The 7,500-nt window shown below is 32.7% G+C and overlaps 1 protein-coding gene across 1 annotated transcript in view; it reads right to left on the minus strand.

Annotated features, from left to right (window-relative positions):
- Nucleotides 1-7,500, minus strand: part of erich2 (glutamate-rich 2) — a 37,452-nt gene that overhangs the window by 12,154 nt on the left and 17,798 nt on the right. The window contains exons 2-3 of the mRNA XM_062070246.1: nucleotides 5,662-5,802; nucleotides 1-70 (exon numbers count right to left, since the gene is read on the minus strand). The exon at nucleotides 1-70 is cut by the window's left edge and continues 91 nt beyond it. The gene's annotated coding sequence lies outside the window, so the exon portion shown is untranslated. The remainder of the gene's footprint in view (nucleotides 71-5,661; nucleotides 5,803-7,500) is intronic.

A 7,500-nucleotide genomic window follows, 5' to 3' on the forward strand; every position in this document is an offset into this window, starting at 1 on the left:
CACCAAACTTTGACTTTTCGACTCGACACTGCCCCCTTTGGTGCTGAAAGTATTGCAACGGTGAAGCGCTCTGATGAAATAGACAAAATGACCATTGAATGAATAAATGAATAGATAAATACATTATTATTACATTCATATTTTTAATTGTGGTTATAAAATACATAGATGCATCTAAAGCAGGGGTGTCAAACTTTAAATCTGTAGATTTTTTTTTAACATCATATTACTGTAAATAGAAAAAACTGTACGTTTTTTTTACGGTAGCACCTCAGTTGCCAGAATTTTACTGTAAAATGTTCTGTGTTTCAACAGCATATTACTGTAAATCAGCGTTTCTCAAAGTGTGGGGCGCGCCCCACTGGTGGGGAATAGAGACATGACAGGTGGGGCGCGAGGAACGGGAGGAATTTTTTTTTTTTTTATTATATTCTTAGATTTTTTTTTTTTACTATGCTTTCATTTTCTATACACACTGTAAATCACTGTGATTCTGTCTGTGAAACCCGCTATATAAAAAAATGTAAATTACTTATTTTTCCTGTAGGCTTTAAATTTCTAGGTAGGAGCGAAAGTTTGACAGACATAGCAACAGTAACTACTGGGGGCGGGGCTAAGCGGAATAAACTTTCGCGCTAATCATCCACTCATCGGGCAGAGAGCTGTGTCCATTCTTCTCCCCTTTGCCCTTTTTCCCTTTTCAGCTGTTGCTTCACTCAAAACGAAGTACAGGTCTCAGCTGAACATTGAGCATGACTTAACAGTGGCAGTGTCAAGCCTGCAACCCCCATTTGAAAAGCTGTGCAGTGCAAAACAGGCTCATTGCAGCCACTAATGCTGGAGTACTGTAAAACTCATGTTCACTTGCCCTGTCTTGCCAAATGCGTAACTCCTCCTTTTTTTTTTGCAAAGTGGCACTTTTATTTGATTTATTATTGAACTTGATGCAAGTTATTTGATTTATTATTGAACTTGATGCAAGTTATAACACTTTTATTTGATTTATTATTGAACTTGATGCAAGTTATAACACTTTTATTTGATTTATTATTGAACTTGATGCAAGTTATAACACTTTTATTTGATTTATTATTGAACTTGATGCAAGTTATTTGATTTATTATTGAACTTGATGCAAGTTATAACACTTTTATTTGATTTATTATTGAACTTGATGCAAGTTATAACACTTTTATTTGATTTATTATTGAACTTGATGCAAGTTATAACACTTTTATTTGATTTATTATTGAACTTGATGCAAGTTATAACACTTTTATTTGATTTATTATTGAACTTGATGCAAGTTATTTGATTTATTATTGAACTTGATGCAAGTTATAACACTTTTATTTGATTTATTATTGAACTTGATGCAAGTTATAACACTTTTATTTGATTTATTATTGAACTTGATGCAAGTTATAACACTTTTATTTGGTTTATTATTGAACTTGATGCAAGTTATAACACTTTTATTTGATTTATTATTGAACTTGATGCAAGTTATTTGATTTATTATTGAACTTGATGCAAGTTATAACACTTTTATTTGATTTATTATTGAACTTGATGCAAGTTATTTGATTTATTATTGAACTTGATGCAAGTTATAACACTTTTATATGATTTATTATTGAACTTGATGCAAGTTATAACACTTTTATTTGATTTATTATTGAACTTGATGCAAGTTATAACACTTTTATTTGATTTATTATTGAACTTGATGCAAGTTATAACACTTTTTTTAAATTTATTATTGAACTTGATGCAAGTTATAACACTTTTATTTGATTTATTATTGAACTTGATGCAAGTTATAACACTTTTATTTGATTTATTATTGAACTTGATGCAAGTTATAACACTTTTATTTGATTTATTATTGAACTTGATGCAAGTTATAACACTTTTATCTGATTTATTATTGAACTTGATGCAAGTTATAACACTTTTATTTGATTTATTATTGAACTTGATGCAAGTTATAACACTTTTATTTGATTTATTATTGAACTTGATGCAAGTTATAACACTTTTATTTGATTTATTATTGAACTTGATGAAAGTTATAACACTTTTATTTGATTTATTATTGAACTTGATGCAAGTTATTTGATTTATTATTGAACTTGATGCAAGTTATAACACTTTTATTTGATTTATTATTGAACTTGATGCAAGTTATAACACTTTTTTTGGATTTATTATTGAACTTGATGAAAGTTATAACACTTTTCTTTGATTTATTATTGAACTTGATGCAAGTTATTTGATTTATTATTGAACTTGATGCAAGTTATAACACTTTTATTTGATTTATTATTGAACTTGATGCAAGTTATAACACTTTTATTTGATTTATTATTGAACTTGACGCAAGTTATAACACTTTTATTTGATTTATTATTGAACTTGATGCAAGTTATAACACTTTTATTTGATTTATTATTGAACTTGATGCAAGTTATTACACTTTTATTTGATATATTATTGAACTTGATGCAAGTTATAGCACTTTTATTTGATTTATTATTGAACTTGATGCAAGTTATAACACTTTTTTTGGATTTATTATTGAACTTGATGCAAGTTATAACACTTTTATTTGATTTATTATTGAACTTGATGAAAGTTATAACACTTTTATTTGATTTATTTTTTAACTTGATGCAAGTTATAACACTTTTGTTTTATTTATTGTTGAACTTGATGCAAGTTATTTTATATATTATTGAACTTGATGCAAGTTATACCACAGCTGCAGTTATTTGAGTTATTATTGAACTTGATGTAATTTTATGTTATTGAGTTTGAATGTATAAAACTTGATGTTACTTGATGTTCAATACATTTGAAAATGTTAAGCTTGGCATTAGCGTTCTGTTGGGGCGATGGGGGCAGGTGGGGCTTGAAAACTCCCCCTTGTCCAAAGTGGGGGATGACAAAAAAAGTTTGAGAACCACTGCTGTAAATGGAAAAGCAGAACCACTGTTTTTTATGCTATAGTTCCGGCGACTGAGCTGCCAGTTTTTTTTTTTTTGTACAATAAAATACACAGGTGTTTATAACTGTACATGGAAAACAGTACCACAGTTTTTTTTTATATATGTATGTATATTTTTAAAATAGCAGCTCATTTGGCAGAATTTTACAGTAAAAAAACAAAACTGAATTAGTGTGACCCCCCCTCCACACCTTATAAGGGGACGGGCAATATGTGCACTCATATGGTTAGGAGGAGATGCCTCGTTAAGCGGAAATAAATACATTCTAACATAATTAATAACAAATAATAATAATATAGGTTTCTTAAATAAACTTTCAATAAAATTCAAGGGCAAATTAAATTACAGCTTCACGACTTCAGTTCTAATTTTTCTCTTTGACTTCAGCTCCAGACTTCTATTTTTATGGTATAGTTCCGGCGACTGAGCTGCCGGTTTTTTGTTTTTTTTTTACAATAAAATATACGAGTGTTGTTTGTGTATAACTGTACATGGAAAACAGTATCACAGTTTTTTTTTTATGGGGAAAAAATAGCAGCTCATTTGGCAGAATTTTACAGTAAAAAAAAAAACTTAATTAGTGTGACCCCTTCACCCCTTATAAGGGGACGGGCAATATGTGCACTCATATTGTTAGGAGGAGATGCCTCGTTAAGCGGAAATCAATACATTCTAACCTAATTAATAACAAATAATAATAATATAGGTTTCTTAAATAAACTTTCAATAAAATTCAAGGGCAAATTAAATTACAGCTTCACGACTTCAGTCCTAATTTTTCTCTTTGACTTCAGCTCCAGACTCCTTTTTTTATGCTATAGTTCCGGCAGCTAAGCTGCCAGTTTTTTGTTTTGTTTTTTACAATATATGGGTGTTTGTGTATAACTGTACATGGAAAAAAGTACCACCATTTTTTTTATGGGGAAAAAATAGCAGCTCATTTGGCAGAATTTTACAGTAAAAAAACAACTGAATTAGTGTGACCCCCTCCACCCCTTATAAGGGGACGGGCAATATGTGCACTCATATAGTTAGGAGGAGATGCCTCCTTAAGCGGAAATAAATACATTTTAACCTAATTAATAACAAATAATAATAATACATGTTTCTTAAATAAACTTTCAATAAAATTCAAGGGCAAATTAAATTATAGCTTCACGACTTCAGTTCTAATTTTTCTCTTTGACTTCAGCTCCAGACTTCTATTTTTATGGTATAGTTCCGGCGACTGAGCTGCCATTTTTTTTTTTTTTTTTTTTACAATAAAATATACGAGTGTTGTTTGTGTATAACTGTACATGGAAAACAGTATCACAGTTTTTTTTTATGGGGAAAAAATAGCAGCTCATTTGGCAGAATTTTACAGTAAAAAAAATAAACTGTATCAGTGTGACCCCCTCCACCCCTTATAAGGGGACGGGCAATATGTGCACTCATATGGTTAGGAGGAGATGCCTCGTTAAGCGGAAATAAATACATTCTAACCTAATTAATAACAAATAATAATAATATATGTTTCTTAAATACATTTTCAATAAAATTCAAGTGCAAATTAAATTACAGCTTCAGGACTTCAGTCCTAATTTTTCTCTTTGACTTCAGCCCCAGACTTTTTTTTTATGGTATAGTTCCGGTGACTGAGCTGCCAGTTTTTTTTTTACAATAAAATATACGGGTGTTGTTTGTGTATAACTGTACATGGAAAACAGTATCACAGTTTTTTTTTATGGGGAAAAAATAGCAGCTCATTTGGCAGAATTTTACAATAAAAAAAAAAAACTGAATTAGTGTGACCCCCTCCATCCCTTATAAGGGGACGGGCAATATGTGCACTCATATGGTTAGGAGGAGATGCCTCGTTAAGCGGAAATAAATACATTCGAACCTAAATAATAACAAATAATAATAATACATGTTTCTTAAATAAACTTTCAATAAAATTCAAGTGCAAATTAAATTACAGCTTCACGACTTCAGTCCTAAGTTTTCTCTTTGACTTCAGCTCCAGACTCCCTCTGTTGGTTTAATATTGTCATGACTGCCACAAGTGGTGGAAAAGTGTATTACAACTGAGTACTGCTGCGGCCCTTCGTAGCACAGCTGAGAAACAGATCTTTTTTGGCCCCCCTGTAGGGCCCAACTTTGGGTTAATAAACATTGTTGTACCTGATTGAGAGTCTCATTTAGGGTTGTACTGTATACCCTTACTAATGAATTAAAAACGGTACTACACTGCTTCTGAAAAATACTGGTATTTACTTATTCATGGTAAAACGAGCAGAGGCGCATGTTAGCTAACGCAGACAGAAACAGCGTGGATATATAAAAGAGAAAATGGACGCATTTTGGCTTAAAATTGAACGATAAAGTTGAAGCCATAAACACTGAAGCGCCGCTCTGCAAGAGGTGCTTAGCTCCAACTCTTGTTAGCCATTAGCTAGCTAGCGGCCATCCGCAATCGATAGTGTTTTAGCTACTACTAAATCACTAACCCTCTTACAAAAAATATCTAAATGCTACGATACAATAGCTAACCGCTAACAGCAAGCTAGCGCTCCTGAATGTAAACAAAAGGGTGGGTCCACACAGACATCAATTTTAACGATATCAAAGTACAAGAGATGTATCCAGTCGATACCACAATGCTTACCGTATTTTCCGGACCATAGGGCGCACTGCCGACGAGTGGGTCTAGTCACGTCTATTTTCATACAAAAGGCGCACCGGATTATAAGGCGCATTAAAGGGGTCATATTTGTCACGGACTCGCATGGCTGCGGTGGTTGTGACCCTAAGATGCAGGAAAGAGGAGGACAAGGGGCAGGTAAGAGTTTGTATTATACTTAAACAAGGCGGAGAAGTCATGCATCCAGCATAAGGTCCCAAACATAATCAATCTTCGAGCACCGAGGAACAGGCGAGGCAGGTATAAATAGTAGCCTGATTGGCAACTGCGACCAGGTGTGCCGGGCTGCCAATCAGGGACAGGTGAGGGAAACCAGCGCTCAGGGAGACATGTCCCTCTATCGGCACAATTTTCCTTTAATAATTTTGGTTAAAAAAAAAAAAATCCCTCTTGCCACAGAAAACAGCATATTTTTTGGGGGGAAAAGGAAAATATTTATTTAAAAAAAATTAAGCAATATTTTTTTATGATAAAATTAAATATTTATACACAAAAAAAAGAAAAAAAAGTGTTCCTTCCCTCAATCCGCACAATTTTCCTTTAATATTTTCGTAAAAAAAAAAAAGAAGAAAAAAATACAAATGTGCTTTGTGGTCAGTAAGCACAACCAAAACTATTCCGTGCATTAGGTCATAAGGCGCAGTGTAAATTTTTGAGAAAACGAAAGGATTTTAAGTGCGCCTTATAGTCCGAAAAATACGATACATCGAGATTTTATTATCACAAATTTTTTTTCCTTTTTTTAAAATTTTGTTTTGTTTATAAACTTAGGAAATAGGTCCCTGCACACATGAAGACTTTAATTGTGACCAAAAAGGACGCAAATAGAGTTCCACTGTATTCTCATTAATCCATGCACCCCCAGAACATATTGGTAAACTCTTCAGTAGTGTGGAAAACCAGATATTTCGAAACATAAACACCTCCTATAAAATTGAGTAAAAATTAATAAATTATTTTGCCTCGGCGGCCAAATTTTGAGAAAAAAATGTGTCTGGGGGCCGGTTTATCTATTTTAGGAACACCAATACAAAACCTCACAATAATGTCTGATTGAATGCTAAAAACGTTATGACAGGCTGCTTTAAAAAACAATGGAATTTTACTTTTTTTTTTTTTACTGAATGAGACACCCAGAATGTACATGAAAATACATTTTTTTACAATATTAACTATGAACGATAAAACACTGAATATTGACAACCTATCACTGAATGGAGAACTGGGGGTGGAATTAAATAAGTTATCTTCTTCCCACTCCCTTTCAGGCAAAACTGGACAATCATGCATTAGATACTATACATTACCTTTTGCACTATATTAATTTATATTATTATGTGTTGTCAACCTTGTACTTTTTTATGTCATTGCCTGAAATAAATAAATAAATGAAATGAAATGAATGAACATATGAACGTCACCCCCCACCCCCTCAATCGACATATTTTACAATCAAGCGAAACGCAACAAAAAAGTAACAAACAGTAAAATATGAACACAAAGGGTAAAAAACACCCCACTTACAATCTGATATAGCTAATAAAATCACTAAGCTATAGAACTTTGTGGTAAAAATCTCCTTCCGCGTCTGTCCCTGACACCCGCATTTGGAAACGCTCCCCGCCCACACTGCTCGGTGCCTCGTCTGAGCTGCTGTGACTTAGATTACCATAGTAACTAATTAGATTACCATAGTGACTAGTATATCATGCAAAAGCGCAGATTCCAACCATTGAAATACTTAGGGTCATTTGAAAACATCATGGCAGCTACAGTTTCCATCTTTAAGATCGCAAAAAAACA

Source organism: Entelurus aequoreus, linkage group LG14 (genome assembly GCF_033978785.1).
Source record: "Entelurus aequoreus isolate RoL-2023_Sb linkage group LG14, RoL_Eaeq_v1.1, whole genome shotgun sequence".
In the NCBI taxonomy this organism is placed as follows: Eukaryota; Metazoa; Chordata; class Actinopteri; order Syngnathiformes; family Syngnathidae; genus Entelurus; species Entelurus aequoreus.